At 37.8% G+C, this 17704-nt stretch overlaps 1 protein-coding gene across 3 annotated transcripts in view; it reads left to right on the top strand.

Moving 5' to 3' along the window:
• The window catches only part of cntnap2a (contactin associated protein 2a), a 325051-nt gene that overhangs the window by 37791 nt on the left and 269556 nt on the right, over positions 1-17704 (top strand). The window lies entirely within an intron of this gene.

Below are 17704 nucleotides of genomic sequence, written 5' to 3'. Positions count from 1 at the left end.
AAGAAGAAAGCTTTTTGAGTTTAAGTGAGATGATAGGCAGCCATAGCAATATCTTTCCTGTCAATGAAATGTTATGAACAGTGTAACCTTTTTCCTAATTATCCTATTATTCTGATGATTTATTTATTTTTGATTACATATCATTACTAATCTAAAGTCATGAAAAACAGAAAATTTCCTCATATTTCTCTGTTTAGAAAAGAAAAAATATGGTCAGTAACTGTATTGAAAAACGATGATGTGAGACTTTTGTCTTGACACAGCTCAAGAGTATGAACAGGAGTTAGAAAAATAAATTATCCTTGACTGAGCCACTGATTTCAAAACCAAGCAGCACATCCATTACTGGTGTCAGACATTGCTGTTATTGTTACCGCTCTTACTATTTATAATGAAAATAATGTTCAATAATAAATGACACAAGTTTATGTTGTTGTTTTCTGTTGCATTCAGAATGTTCCAACCATATGACAGGTTCAAACTCAATCAACAATATTCCTTTATGGCTTTCATGGTTGTTAGAGCTTGGTCCTTGTGTGCTGAGAAGATTATAAGAGCCCTTGTATTAAATAAACTCTTACAAAAGTTTGTTAGGTAAATTTGTTTGTTACATTTTTAGGTGTACTTCAGTACAACCAAAACAAAAGCACAATGTTTCATCATGAAATAAATCTGATACCTATGTAAATTTCATATTGTATCTCTTTTTATTATTTGGCTGCATGGCTGAAGTGGTAACAGCAGTCTTCTTAGAACCTCACCCTACTGGTCTTAATCCCAAGCTTTTCCTAGCTTGTTGAAGCATTATTGAGCATAACAGCAGACTGCCACCAACTGCTCCACCATTACTGCTGAGAGACTGCCCACTGCTCATGATTCATCCATAATGGGTTAAATGCTGTTGTCATATTTTGCTGATGTGCTGTTTGTATAACTGAATGGGACAAAATAAGGGCTTCTCTTCTTTCTCTTCTTTCTCTTCTTTTTCTTCTTCTCTTACATGCCATGTGCATAAAATGCTTGATTTTGTGATTTGTAGACAAAGACAGCAGCACATCAACAGCATTTTCCTGAATCAATATTCATGTAGCCCCTTTCCTGCTGCACAGGACATTTTCGAGTTTGGCTCTTGAACAGACATTGTTATTTACTCTGATATATTGATCAGAAAATAGAAAATTAAATATGACGTTTATGGGGGGGGGGGGGCAGGGTTCACCAGGCATTTCCAGCAATGGGAGGCACCTTTTAGAGCGTACCATGTGCACTCCTGCATCCTTTTGTCACACCGAAGGAAACAGCCCTCTCCTTTGACATTGAAAAAGAATTTATATCACCAGTAGCTTCATGACTCTGTTGGAGTCTGCACCCCTCTGTCCTTAATCTTTAATCCGAGATCGCAAATGAATTATTCCCCAGCATGCCATGACAAAATCATCGAAATAACTACCTGAGTGTGCCAGCCCCTGGAATGGCAGCTCTGCTTTTTTAAATGGGGAATGTAACCTCAACCACGATTACTAGATAACCTATTGCAGAGCCATAGGTAGTACAATTAGTGGGTATAACTTGTCTCACTTTAACTCCCACATTTTCACTTGTTTTACATCCAAGCTTCTGAAAGAAAGTGTGGGGGGTTTGTTTTGGCGTGTGTTGTGCAGTGTGGGAATCATCACAAATAGCCGATTAAGTATCAATATGTTGGGATTTTCCCCCCATACAACAAAAGTTGCCATTTGGGGTTGTGTAAAACAGTTATTTAACCCAAAGCGCCATGCAGGGATTATGTATTTTAGCTAACCTGGATACCTAAATATTCCATATTTTCCCCAAGGTAGTCTCCCAAGGGATCAGTATGGTTCCATCCTATCCCATTGTATCCTAAGGAACAAGGACCACCATAAACAATGACAAAATGGATGGATGAATGAATGTGAGGTAACTGAAGTGCTGCAAATTGTAAGCGTCAACAAACTTCAACCATAGTCAACCATATCAGTTTAGAGTTTTGGAAGACTGCTAGGATATGTTGCTAGAATGAAAAGGTCAAAAGTTCTGACATGTTAAATTGAGGGCCATTTGTTATTGATGCTTCTTCATCTTGGAGAATCAACATGCATGCTAATCAACTCAAAGGTACTCTTTAAGTAAAAGACTAGACAACCAGAGACAGATGTCCAGAGGCAGAGCTATATAACCCTGTGAGATGAGACAGACATTTACATGGCTCAATGCCCTCTAGGCAGGCCAGAGTGCCTGTTTGATACCATGCTTTTTCAATAAAATATTTTTATATAATCAAGATGGCATCAACAGAATTGTCGTCATCATCTTCTACATCATAACTTTTTGGTACAAAATTATACCTTTTGCAGACATTTGCAACAAATGATTCAATCAGGATAAAGTATATGCTGTCGAAAATTAAACTTATAATGTCTTCATATTAGGCCCTAAGAGATTGTAGCTGTTATAAAAAATGCCCATTTGACATTTAAGTAACTCTGATTTCAGCATATTGTCATTGTAAGTAGTCTAACATAGGTCAAGAAGGAGATACTTTGGAGGTTACTTTGCACCATGTTCCTATTCAATCTCTAAGACTCCCACCACTTCAACACCAATTAAGGACATATTTGAAAAGGTGCATTATACCAGGCAGACATACTATAACACGGTCACCTCATGCATATAATAGAATATAATAGAATATTCCTATAATCGTCCCACAGTGGGGAAACATTACCTTTATATTGAAAATGGATTTGTAACCATAGCATAATTTACCATACTTAAGTGAGCAAGTTAAGCTTGGAGAATATGGTGTCTTATCAGAGGGTATGATATTGCTGTTTTGCTTGCAGAACATGCTGTTTTCTTTACCGGGAGAGAGAAAGAGAAGGGGAGAGAGGGAGGTTGGGGTGAGCAAGAGAGACAGAAAAGACTGGGTCTACAGTTCAGAATATAGACACCTGAAAGATGGGGGCGGATTGAAAAATTAGATGCAAATCATTGCCTCTTCACTGGCAATGGTGTGAAGAAAGAAGCATTTGATTCTTTTAAACAAGTGTGACTTTAACCTTTAAATTAAAATGTCAGGAACTTAAGTAATTTCCAGTATGCATGTGCGGATTAAATAGAGAAAGTCATGAACCTTTTAGAGGTCAAGAAATAGAGGCCTAAAGGTGGTAGTAGAGTATCTGACTTTAAAACCGCAATGAAAGGGTTCTGAAAATTACTGATCGCCAATATATTATGACACATTAAAAAATTCCTGACAAATTATCTGTGTTCTGTCTTTCCCTGATGTACCAAAAGAGAAAGGTTTCAGAGAAGTTCATACTGAAAACTTACATTACTTATATCCTTCTTTACCCTAACAGGTAAAAAAAAAATTGCTGTTTCTCTGATAGACTCATTCCTGATCCTATCCCTCCTGGTTACTCCCAAAGAGAACCTCAACATCTTCATCTCTGCGACCTCCAGCTCTGCCTCCTGTCTTTTGGTCATTGGAACTGTTTCTAGTCCTTACAGCATTGCTGGTCTCACCACGGTCTTGTACACCTTTCCTTTCATTCTGGCCGCTAGTCCTCTATCTCATAGTACCTCTGACACTTTTCTCCACCCATTACAACCTGCTTTAACCTGTCCCTTTACCTCTTTTCCACACTTTCCGTTGCTCTGGACTGTTAACCCTAAGTACCTGATATCCTCCAACTTTCTGATCTCCAGTCCCTGGAGCCTCACCGTTCCACCCGAGTTCCTCTCATTCACACACATAGACTCTTTCTTGCTGCGATTAACTTTCATTCCTCTTCTTTCCAGCCCATATCTCCACCTCTCTAGATTTTCCTCAACCTGTTCTCTGCTCTCACTACAGATTACAATGTCATCTGCAAACATCATGGACCATGGTGATTCCTGCCTAACCTCATCTGTCAACAAGAAGGGGCTCAGAGCTGATCCCTGATGGAGTCCCACTTCCACCTTGAACTTCTCTGTTATCCCTACAGCACACCACACCACTGTCTCACAACTAGCATACATGTCCTGCACCAATCTAACATACTTCTCTGCCACTCAAGATTTCCTCATATAATACCAGAGCTCCTCTCTTGGGACCCTGTCATATGCTTTTTCTAGGTCCACAAAAACACAATACAGCTCCCTCTGGCCTTCTCTGTACTTCTCTATTAGCATTCTCAAAGCAAATACTGCGTTTGTAGTACTCTTTCTAGGCATGAAGCAATACTGCTGTTCACAAATGCTGACTTCTGCTCTCAGTGGAGTTTCCACTACACTTTCCCATAACTTCATTGTATGGCTCATCAACTTTATCCCTCTATAGTTGCCGCTATTCTGCATATCCCCCTTATTCTTAAAAATAGGCACCATCACACTTTGTGTCCATTCTTCAGGCATCTCCTCACTCTCTAAGAGCCAGTTGAATAATAGAGTCAGAAACCGCTGCCTCTCCTAGACACTTCCACACCTCCACAGGTATATCATCAGGACCAACTGCCTTTCCATTCGTCATCCTCGTCATTGCCTTCCTCACTTAACTTTTACTAATCTCTGCTAGTTTGTGGTCTATAATAGTAGACGTCAAAAAAGTGTTCACTACAGCCATTTCCATTCTTTTTGCAAAATCTACCACCATCTGTCCCTCTGCATTCCTATCCTGGATACCATATCTGCCCATCACTTCGTCATCCCCTCTATTGCCTTCACCAACTTGCCCATTGAAGTCTGCACCAATTACTACTCTCATCTCTGGAGAGGTTCTGCATCACTTCATCTAACTCATTCCAGAACTTCTCCTTCTCCTCAAATTCACATCCCACCTGCGGGGCACAGCCACTAACAACATTGAGCATGACACCCTCAATTTCCAGTTTCATACTTATAAGTCTATCTGACATTCTTTTCACCTCCAGAATGTTCCTAACAAACTCCTCCCTCAAGATAGCGCCTACTCCATTTCTTGTCAGTACCATGATAGTATAACTTAAAGCCTGCTCCTAACTTCTAGCCTTACTACCTTTCGACCTGGTCTGGACATACAGTATATCCACTTTCCTTCTCTGCATCATGTCCGACCAACTCTCTACCTTTTCCTGTCATAGTCCCAATATTCAAAGTCCCTACTCTCAGTCCCAGGTGCTTGCCTTTCCTCTTGTCTCTCTGCTTCCGAACACGCCTTCCTCCTCTCCTCCTATGACCTACAGTAGCCCAGCTTCCATTGGTTCCCTGTAGGTCATCGGTACCAATGGCAGTTGTTGTAAACCTGGGCCTCAACCAATCCAGTAGGGTCTAGTTATGATTGATTCGCATGTTTGGTTTTGGCAAAAGTTTTATGCTGGATGCCCTTCATGACCCAACCCTCTGCATTTATCTGAGCTCGGGACTGGCTCAGGGAGACACTCCCCCGTGCCCCCCGAGGCTGGATTTTGTAGAATTGTTATACCCTTGAGTTTAATTCTGGCTCTCACAAATTTAGACCTCATCCACAACACAATAGCACTGTAAAAAATAGATTTATCATATCTGCTGATTGGGTCATTATAAATCCTGCTTTTACACAATTTCATTCAAATTTGCTCGCAGTTGTGACTGTGACTCATTGGCTGTAAATTCAGTTCTTGGCCATTCAGTTCTTGTGAGACGCTATAGTTGTTCCTGAGCAGACATTTATTCATCCCCCCCCCCCCCCAAAAAAAAAAAATCAGTTATTTGTCTACACCACCATTAGTGTTCAAGTAAATTTAAGTATTCCCCTGGCATGGGTGTGTGACTGTCCACATGTGTACTGGAGTAGAGATAAAGAAAAACATGATGATGAACTCTTGATGTTTTCAGAAATGCAATGATTTTGACTGAAAATGTGAAAACATATAAATGCAATAGAGTCTTGGCATCATCTGAGAGACTAGATATAAAGAGTGGGAGACTATATTGGTGAGGAATTAGAAAGGGAAAAGTGCATCTTTACTTAATGGATTATTATTTATCTAATAATAATCCTTACTGCCTTTAAGCTATTGGGCCATTTTATCACATGACCTTGCTTTCAACATCAGTCCAACCATGACAATTTTACTTATTTTTTTCACTTTCCCTTTACCCTCTCAGAGCATTTGCACAGGCTTTTTTTCTTTTCTTTTTAAATCACAGGTCTCTATCCATATTACAGTATGTGGGTTCGGACAGTTGCTTGTACACACCTGTGATTAAAAAAAGAGTTCATTTTCTAACTCTAGGCGATGTGCCACATAATGGGAGGTTTTGTGTAAACATGGCAATCTCATGGTATTATTTTAACACCAGATGCCAGAGGCTGCCCTGAGATCACACAAGCATTGAGTGAAAACATTTCAATCAAGAACAACATACATTTCAGAAAATGTTGTGCCAAGTTCACATTTTCCTTCACAATAGTGGAACTAAAGCTGTTTTTTGTTTTGCTATTTTATGCAATCCCTTTGTAAACTGTATACTTTGCTGGTCTAGTTATTTCTAGCATATCTCTATAATAAGTCCACTTTTATATATGTTTAAGACAATCTCTTCTGGGTTAATAAGGAAGACAAATCATTTACATCTTATACATGATATGTGTTTTTCTAATAATTTTTTTTGTCAAGAACACATTTAAGACTAAAATGATTTCTCCAGTATTTTGTCACCTGGGTGCTATTGTGCTTATTATTTGGATACTAAGGAGCTATGGTACATCATAACATTATATTAACAACAATTAATACTAACCCTAACCCATTTTATTTTTGTTTATTTGGCAATGAGATCATCATTTTACTTGTCTTCTTTGAAATTGCCAGTCTTTTAGGCTGCTATTGAGTGCTGGCTAATTTGCTCATTTTGACTCATGGCGGGATTGTGACAAATTCTTCTGGTAAATGCGGCTTCTTGTGTGCCTTTATACATTAGTCTATATCCCTGTGTATCTTTGTGTGTATGCCCATGGATATATCATCTTACATTTGTGTAATTTGCCAACTTTTCTCACAAAAAGGTGAATTGACAGAAGCCTTAGACCCATGTTATTTTGGTGACTGATGTTCAATCCCACATTCAAGCAAACACACTCATATTGCAAAGGAAACATATATCAAAAACTTGGAGACACACTATCACTTAACTGCAATGACAACATCAGACCACATCCTCTTCTTTTCCATAGTCTTTCTTTCGGTCCCCTTAAATCCCCTGCTACCTTTGACTGTGACAACATTATCATTTTTTTATCTACTCACTGTTCTTCTCTGTTCAATTCTACTTTAACTGCAATTATAATGCCAGAGCAATGCTTACTGTGCGCTGCCCTATCTGACTCTCTCACCCGCTGTCCCTGTCAAGCTCTCTCAGAACAACAGATGGTCATCTTATCCCTCTCGTAGATAGAGGGATAGAGTGAGAGTGAGAGATGATGGGGGAGAAATGTTGGAAAGTGGAGCAACCAAATGTGTGTATGTGTGTGAAGGGAGGAGGGGTAAATGTCTTTAGAGGCGTTATGCATAAATGCTGAACATACATTTATCTGGTCATTTACTTTACAACACACATTTTTCATATAAACTAAGATTTGGTATTTTCCTGAACAGATCGCTGTTTCAATCAGGTAATTATTTAAAACACAATTTACATATGAATAGTAATATAATATGGGGGAGGCAGAAAAGGAGGGCTGGAAATAAGAAAAGAAAAGAAAAATTCAAAAAGAACAATGAGGAAGTGACACAGTAGCAGATTGAAGTGCATCGTACTAACGGATGAGAACGGGGTCAATCAAGGTGAAATACAGGACCAGTGGAGAGAGGAAACCTGGCCGTGCCTAAATCACTCTTGATTTTGCTGGCTAGCTGGAATTCTAACCCTCCTTTCCTCAGCAACACTACACCCTTGGTATTAATGGTCTGTTGTTGTTTCTACTTATTTGAGCCAGTACCAGTGGTACAGAGTAAAAGAGGGTAAGAGGGAGTGGTAGCATTACAAACATGGGGTAACTAAGCAGTATATTGCTGAGAGTGCACATTTGATCTCAAACAAATTTGGTGGACTTAGAATATTAGAGGTGGGGAATAAGATGTAAAGCTAAAGAAAGAGTGATAAAAAGGTTTGGAGATTTTTAATAGAAAAGTATTAGTGAGTTTCTTGTGACAACTGACTCTTCCAGAGCAGGGCTAAATGGAGGATTAAGGTGAAATACTCATGAGAGACTGCATTTGCCCGTCTCTGTCAAGCTCAGAATCTCTCCCGGCAGTGTGCCTCATTATAAAACAGTTAATACTGAGAATAAAAAGCAAGCCCACATTGACATATAGATGGGTATTGGTAATCTAAAAGTCTGTAGACCTTGGAACAGAAGTTAAGCACGATTTGTATATTTGCAAATGCATATTAGCCCGATTTGATAAAAAATAGCGAAGGTCATTGCCACTAAACCATAATGTATAAATGTAACAGATCCGTCAGGCTTCAACATAAACTTTCATTTGAAATATATTTACTTACACTTTTGTAATGCTTTGATAACAACAAGCATCTAAAGATGAAAACAATGACAGTATTTGATGGTTCATTCAAGGTTTTGCATAGTATATCTTGTCTTTACATTGTTTCCTCATGACACACCCGATGAATACTGAGAGGTAAGTTGTGTCCCTTTTCACCTTCTGATACATTGCGAGGCACAATTTGATGTGGTGTGAGTCACATTTTTTGACCTTTTAATTAAGTGACGTTCGACTATCAAATCAACCTCATAGACTATGAATGTATTGCATTGAAGGATTCGATTGGTCTAGAAGAAGCCCTATAATAAAATCAGTCTCCTCTTTAGATTCCTTGCTTTTGACACACCAGGCAAAAAAAAACAGGCTGTTTTCTGCCAGTCAGGCAAACTATTGCTAGTTCCAGGTCCTGCATGTCTCTCTCTCGCTCTCTCATTACAAATCAGGCTCCCCCTAAAAGGCAAGTTGCAGTCATGCCATTGTCAGTATAAACAATTATAAACCAGTATAAACCATCCAGATTATTGTTTTTTTATTTGAATGTATTAGTCCCGTCATCATCACCTTAATCATTAACATAATAGATATTTGCATAATTTGAGCAAAATAATCATATACTGTATTTAACTTTTAAATGAAAAAAAAACACAAAAAAAAACACTAGTCTTTACAGAACCAACCGCCACCTTTTTAGTTTATCTCGGAAAGAGAAAGCACCCAATGCCAGAGTCTCAAAGAACACTGCTCATTTAAATCTAAACTAATACATCTCCCTATAGATATAATAAACAAATAAAAGATCTAAAAATAATATGAATGATTTTGTTTTGGTTCATCCAGTTCTAAGCGCCTATGGTAAATATGAGCTATTATTAATACAACACTGAAAAATACAAACATATTTAGCATTAGGGACAGAAGTAACTAGTTTGTGTTGGGAATGGAAACATTTTATTTGAATACAAGGTGTTGGTCAAGACACATGTGGAGACACATTCTAATGCCAACATGTGAGCCAATAAAGATGTCAGTGCAAGATTGTAACAGTGCCTTATGCAAGTTGTGACACTGATATGGCAAAGTAAACAATAAGTCTACTTTGATTATTATACAATTTACAGCATATGGTGGGAGTTTGTTATGAAGTCAGCTTAATGTGCACCTGTTCTTTTCCTTTATCAAATAAAAACAGTGATCTTGGGCTATGCAGGAATAATTCTTCTGAATTGACTTTTGAAGTGACTTTTGAACCATCTCTCCTGCTTCTGGAAACTGTTCTGTTTATCTATTTAGTATTCAACATAGCAAATTTAACTGTGTTAGTATTGTCTTTCCACTGACTTTATGTAAATAGAAAGTCTGTATGAACTATGTTATTTTGTTTCAAGGATCATTATATTTGATATGTTCAGGTTGTTTTGCTGACACATTCTTGCCTGCAGAAGAATTACTACTTTGCTCTAAAAGACAACTCCCTCGACCCCCCTCCCCCATATAACTTTGTATTCAATAAGGGATAGAGATATACCGGAAACTTTAAAGTGCTTACCCTTCTTTATAAAAGCGCCACCATCCACCACTATAGTGCTTCACATCAGTAGGTGTTTGATCAGCATAAATTACTTTATTGCTGATGCAGTTTTTTGAGTTATTGCCATCTAATTGTGTTCAATAAAAATCAATAGAGGCTAATTACACGGCAGTGAAATTGTGTATTGATGATGTGGTGGACCTAATGATGGGTGTGAATGTATGTGTTTGTGTTCAGCAGGTAGGGAAGCTTGATCCTGTTAATAAAGTATGATATGCACTCCAAAGCAATTTCCCTTTTGAGTTTCTGGATCTAGCCTGTATAATGGCCAGTTGTAAATTATAATTTGTTGCTTGGTTACTCTTAGCTTTCCAAATAGACTCCTGCTTTCCAGTTCATTCTCCTTTTGAATGTTAAACCTTCAAAATGACAGAAACTTTTGGGGACTGTATGTTGATATGCACACAGCAGTGTGAAGATACATCTATATTCAGCCAAAGGCTGAACAGGTGACAAATATTGGGAAAGGCACCAACAGACCAGTGATCTCTTGGTATTAACAGATTTCAAATGTGACATTGCCTGCATTGTTGTGCCTTTCACATTTCTCCATCACTATTGAGCTTTTGTGCTAATTTTGCTACACAAACCAAAGTTAGTTTGAAGTAGCTAATGCAACAAAGGCAATTGAAGAATAATTTGTGGAGCTATGCTGTACATGCAACTAATGCTAGAAATAATCTGTTGTCCTATTGTCACCTGGACAAAATATATTCAATTGCCTGATAATTCCAAACAACGAGGATGAGGTAAGTGTTATGGGCAGTAGGGCATGTATGCAGGAGAGGAAGCCCCTGGGCCTCGACAGGTATGACTCTCTATTGGCCTGTTGACATACACTGAGCAGACAACCTCTGGTGAACAGTTTTGACTTTAGCGCAATATAGCTGGAAACTGGGATTGGGCAGCTTGGGGCTAGAGTGACTGAGCTTGACATCGAAGGACTGGGACAGCATTGCAGGCGTCTTAAGAGCGGAACTGCTGCAGTTTGTTTCCCAAGGGAACGAAGCACCGAATAGTGTGGCCTCTGAAGGATGAGCCGAAGCCAGTGCCAGACTACATCAAAATGGGAGTCGATAAGAGCTGCCTAAGGGATGTGGACAGGCTTCTGTGCAAAGCAACTTAGGGAAATCTGCTTAGAAACAGGATCAGACTAAAGATGGACAGAGGGCAGGTCAGTTTAAGGAAAAGGAAATTATTGCAACAGTGATGTAAATTATGGTCAGCTGAGACTATGTGGCACTAAGAGAGTTAAGAGTCATCAGGGTCAGGAGGCAGTGGAGCCACAGCTTCAGAGGCTAAATATTTGGCTCTAGAGTTTCAGGGAAAGCAGGATACTCAGCCCTGGATTAGAGGGCTGCCAACTCATGAATCTGAGTCGAAGCAAATGGAATGCAGGCCTCACATGAGCACTGGCCTTGAGGTCGTAGCAGGAAGATTGTGATTGAGAGGAAGGGCTAACCTCACAATATCTAAATGGACACTTTATCACTAAATTGTTAAAACATTCACCACCTAACACTTTATCTTCTGTATCTCTGTTATCAAAAGAACAGATGCCATTCCTACCAACTTAGAATATAAACAGTGATAAAATTGAGTCCAGGTTTAAGTTAAGCTATAATGAACCACCAGCCTCTGTTGCACTGCTCTCATAATTATATTCTCCGACCACCTCTCCTTCTTAAAGTGGCTTTGGACAGTATTGCAGTATGTAAAAGTAGTGTTATATTGGCACGAGTAGATCCAGATACACTTAAAAGTCATAGTTCAGAAAGTTAAGTCGAATACAGCTATTAATTTCACCAGTTTCAGTTTGCAGGTTATACCTGATTACTGTTTGTGGCCTAATCTAATATGAATATGTTGGAACAATTGAAAGATCTGAAACAAGCAGCAGCAAACCACACCAAAGGTTAATGAGAACCACCTAATCACTTTTGGTTGACAAGAATGTCCAACAGAAATAAGTCAGATAGAAAAATATTAGTTCCATTCAGAAATATGCATTCATTCAATGCATTACATTTTGTAACATATCATCTCAATTTATTTCAGGTATTACAGTGAAGAATCGTATGGTTCCTATATAGAACTTTGATTTGGAAGTTTAAGTATTTTAAACTAAGCTCTTTCAAATTTGAAACTCAGTCTCTAAGGAGAATTCCTGTTTGTTGTATAATATGACTGGACAGGCTTTAACTGCCACAGAGGTTAGAGTTTCAGTAAATCGGTTGGAGATTCGTTACATAACAGTCAAATTGCCCAGTCAGTATGCCCATTCGTGGATTGGAAATGTAACAACCGACTGCATCGACAGCTTAGTCAAGGTGGTCTTTACTTTGATGACAGGTGGTGCTAAGATTAAGAATACTGAAGCTGATATTCTTTCAGATAACCTTGAAATAAAGATTTCCAGAGTAACCCTTAATCAAAACCAGCATGTCCGTGAGCTACTAAAATAGTCAGCAGTCACTAATACTGGGCTAAAGCTGGAGGGGATGCCAAGGGGACAGCTGTACCAAAAGCTTATTTTTTTGGGAGGCCAGTTCTGATGACGGCAGGTCTGAATGAACACTGTCACTTGAAGGAAAAATATGGAGGATTGTTTGCTCTTAACCTCGTCGCAAGAACACCGTAGTCAAAAGTCATCTTGGCAGTAAATACATATGAGAAAATTATAAGCTGACATACCAAATAACTACTGAGGCCATTTTTAACCAATCCTTTGGGTGTGAGAATCAGATACATTGTGTAAAGATACTTGTCAGTTTCTAAATACAGGACTGTCTCAGAAAATTAGAACATTGTGATAAAATTCTTTATCTTCTGTAATGCAATTACAAAAACAAAAATGTCATACATTCTGGATTCATTACAAATCAACTGAAATATTGCAACCCTTTTTTATTTTTTTAATAATGCTGATTGCTTACATCTTAAGAAAACTCAAAAATCCTATCTCAAAATGTTAGATTATCAAGAAAAAGTATTTTTTGTTTTTTTTAATTGCATTACACAGAATAAAGAACTTTATCACAATATTCTAATTTTCTGAGACGGTCCTGTATACTGTACTTGTTGGTTTAAGACAGCTTTTGCCGCTGCACCCCAAACTCTCTTCCTCCTTGACTGTGACTTCAGAATTTGGGCATCAGCACTTATGCCCGTGCTTCTGCTAGGGGAGTGGGTGGGGGGGGCCTCAAAAGTTATTTCAGGGGAAGAAAAACCGTATGAAATTATATACACTGCTCAAAAAAATAAAGGGAACACTAAAATAACACATCATAGATCTGAATGAATGAAATATTCTTATTAAATACTTTTTCTTTACATACTTGTACGTGTTTACAACAAAGTCACACCAAAATTATCAATGGAAATCAAAGTCATTAACCCACAGAGATCTGGATTTGGAGTCACACTCAAAATTAAAGTGGAAAAATACACACACTGATCCAAATTTGATGTAATCTCCTTAAAACAAATCAAAATGAATCAGTGTTGCCTCCTAAGTGGACAGTTCGATTTCACAGAAGTGTGATACATGTATATATATCTATATATCTATAGATATATCTTCTTCTTCTTCTATCTATCTATAGATATATATATAGATATATATATATATATAGATACATATAGCACTTATATTTGAGTGTGTTTGTGTGTCAGGCCCCAGAGGAGTTAAACACAATGCCCTTACTGACACTGACAGACAGACAGACAGGCACAGCTCTGCTAAGAGGGTAATTGTAGACAGCATTTAATTAGTTCAGGAAAAGGGAACAGATGCGATGATTGAAAGAAAAAGATGGTGATAGACACCCTGAAAATGAAAGAGACATCAAGTCATAGATAAAGGAAGAGATAAAGAGACAGAGATACTGAACAAGAGACAAAATGGCCCTAGGATTGAACAGTGATAAAAGATAGAAGTTTAGATGAAAGTCCTTTGCAGGGTGGTTGAGTGAACTCAATGCAGGTCTGAATGCATGACTCTTGTTTTCTACTTTACACACTTTTGTTTCCCTGCAGATTTTCTTGTTATTCTGTTTTCCTTTTGCTTGCTTCATTCCAACCTTGTGATATTTCATCCCTTGTGCTCCCCCATCTTTCTATTAAGTCTGCGGTCCCTTTACTGCAGTTCCCCTTTTCACCCTTCAAAAACCTACACAACATACTCATAGGCACACTGACAGTGTTTCCAACAAAAATACTTACCCTTTATTCACCAGGAACCTCAGGGGATTCTTTGAGCCTCTTTGGAGAAGACTTGCATCATGCCTTGCTTCCTCTCACCCCAGGTCTTGAAGGTATCACACTCACAGCAGGGAGAAAGCCTTGACGAGTACCAACTGGCCTTAAAGTGCTTGAGCAGTAAGAGGAAATCTACTTCTAATTGGTGCAATGGTAACTTTTAACCCTTGTCAGTAGAAAAATACCATTTTAAAATAACCCCCTGATATTTTCGTATGGTTGTAGTTACATTAGTGATGTCCTCATTGGAGTTAAGTTATATGTGAGTGACTTGTTGGGATTCTTAGAAAATACACTGTCAACAAGGTTATAACAGTAAAATTGCTATCTTGATTGCATTGCTCATTACTGGTTCTCTGTACACAGTAAAGTACTGATTTCAGAAGAGAAAATATTTAGAGGCTTTCTTAACCAACAACACCCTATTACCATTATGGTAATTGGATATGTTGTCAAATTAAAGGAGGTGTATCTTTTGTCCTTCTTTTACAGAACCAAGAATTTAGAATGCAAACACTCTGCAGTTTCTCAAAGATCTCATAAGAATTTTAATATCCTTGCTGCACTTGAAAAAACTCCTATCTGAATATGTCACCTTCCATTCAAATTTTGCTGCTCCTGCAATTTTCAGTGCTTGCAGCTCAAGTAGGATCAAGTCTCATTCAAATAATATAATGTATAAGTTGCAGTCACTGGCTATAAAGAGAACACTTAAAAGAATAGTGTCCAATAAAATATTACATAGACATTTTGGTCACACATTACAAGATTTTGCTGCCCTTTATAGGATGTTGACACACCTTCTGTACTGAAAGACCCACATATACTCTTTCAGGTTGTTTTGATCCGCCAAAGGGCAAAGGGGTCAAGATAAGAGAAAGATCTTTGGTTGGTAAATGCCTGTAATCAGCATTGGAAAGTTTATCTGGGATGTACAGCCTCAATCTAAAGTTCAGCACATCCAAGCAGAATGACCAGGGGAAAATCAAAGTCTTTTGAAGTGTGAATCACAGTTGTAATTTTCCCGCAATTCGAAACCATTAGGCCCTTTCCCTCTCATATACGGCTTGATAAAGAACTCAGCCCATCTGAATTACAGCGTAATGCTTTCATCCAAACTACCCGTGCTTTAATGCTGCTCTCCTTCTAATGAAGGGTAACTTCAATCAAGACCTGGGCTATTACCTGCCAAACCAGGATTGACTGTAAGCCTGTGGGTGGAGGGCGCTACAAAGGCAGACACAAGCCAAGGCACCCACCTACTCATAAGGATTTGTTATAGAATGTGCAAAAATTCTCCCCTTGCACATCTTTAATCAGCTCAATATAAAGTCAGGAAAGTGCCCATACACATTATTACAATCATACAAAAACACTTGGAGATTATACTCTAATACTACGAGTGAATGTCATTTCATTCTTCAATATTATATCCGGTATTGTCAATATTGTTTTAACCACATACAACATAAACACAAATCTCATACATTTGCATTAATATTTAACAAGCTTTTGATACAAACATTTAAAATGAGTCAGATGCATTTGTGGATTTTTTGTTGGACTGAATATATTTAGTATTTTATTCTTTTTTTGTTTTCTTTTTATTAAAAGAGTACACTTATACAAACACATGGATTCCAGGAAGAACCAATTAATCAATCATGATTCACTTTTAAAGGGATATTGCATTTCTGTATTGATATGGCACTAAATTGATTACATTAATTTAGTGCCATAAATTAATTGTATATAAATGTAAAATTGCAACAAATTGGTACAATTCAGTCCAAATTTGAATGCATTGTAGAAGAATGTAACTGTGGTTGGCTCCAATTTGAACCATATCTCAATTATTCATGTGTGTATGTATATGCATGTGTGTACATGTGTGTGTGTGTGTGTGTGCTCTGACTACCTGGCTCAACATTTTCATCTCTGTTCCCAAAGATTTAGCACCTTGCAGCTATCTGTAAATATGTGTAGCTTTTTTTAAAAGATCTATCTATTCATAATTTCTACATGGTTTGTGCCCGGCCCCAGGGATGCTATACATCTTGGTTCTGTTTTTGTCTAAAGTTTCTATACCAGTGCAGAAACACATTACCTGAAGTATTTTTAATATCATTTTTTTGGATGGAAACGGATCTTTATTTTCTCCCAAAAACTCGGGTCCTGAGGGAAATAGCTCTGAAAACCTAGTGAGTATATTTAGTCTTTAGTTTGTCAAGTGTTAGTAGCTAAACACATATCAACAATCACAAATATTCACATTCAAATCAAATACTTACAGCGACACCTACAGACGGACCTCCTATTACAGAATGGAAGGGCCTACCAGTTCACCATTCAAAGGTCAGCAAGTTGCATATGCTTTATTTCAAACTGGAATTGTATTGAACCCATCCTGGAGAGTGTTGAAAAAGCTGCTATGAAAGACCAGACCATATCAACCAAGGTGGAGGCATACAGTGAGAAGAGTCTTAGAAATTGCCCCAAAAAATTGGGAAATCGTTGATGCAAAAATGAATCCAAGGAGTTTTGCTTTGTGAATTTCAGGTGTAGTGTAAAGAATTAATCAGTCAGTGCGTGAATGGATCCCAAAAAGGCTACTGCTGGTAGATTAACTGCAGAGCAGGCAGGATGGAACATGACTAATATTTCAGTATAACAAGTTAAAACATTCTACATGAGGGACAACACTATATATGAAATATGGACACCAGGGCTGCCGTGAAGACTTTATTTTTTGACATGAATTTTATTTATCCAGAGTTGTCAGTATTTCTTGCTCTGTTAAATAAATCACATTTTTAACTCCTCAGTTCTTTTGTTTTTCTACACAAAACTCTTTATGAAACCATATTAGAAAGACAAATCCTCATGCATATGTTCATCTATAAAAGTGACATTAATATGAAAATTCAACCAAACAAATATTACCACAGTAACAAACCAAAGATGTCAGTCAGACTAACTGGAAAAATAATTTCACTGTATTCCAGAGAGAATATAATTCCCTTGTGAACAGCTGGGGGAGGAAAAAAAATTAAAAAAACATTAAAGTACTTGAAATGTCATCTGGATTCTATGACTGAAGCTAGACTATTTATATAATTTCTAATTAAGTCTCTCTCAGAGTACAATTCAAAATAAAGCGCATACTTTTGTGACGTTCCTTTTGGTAATAACACTGAGAGAAAAGATAACTGTCGTATAGACAGAGATCAAAACTCAAACTCAAATAGCCTTTCTCCTCCTAATAGATCGCTCCTGACACAAATACAATTAAGCCCTTTGATCATGTCAATATGCTTGCAAT

Source organism: Fistularia commersonii, chromosome 8, assembly GCF_037954325.1.
Source record: "Fistularia commersonii isolate RoL2024-O1a breed Wild chromosome 8, RoL_Fcom_v1.0, whole genome shotgun sequence".
In the NCBI taxonomy this organism is placed as follows: Eukaryota; Metazoa; Chordata; class Actinopteri; order Syngnathiformes; family Fistulariidae; genus Fistularia; species Fistularia commersonii.
Note: the sequence above shows the minus strand (reverse complement) of the source record. Positions and strands in the feature narration are given on the sequence as shown.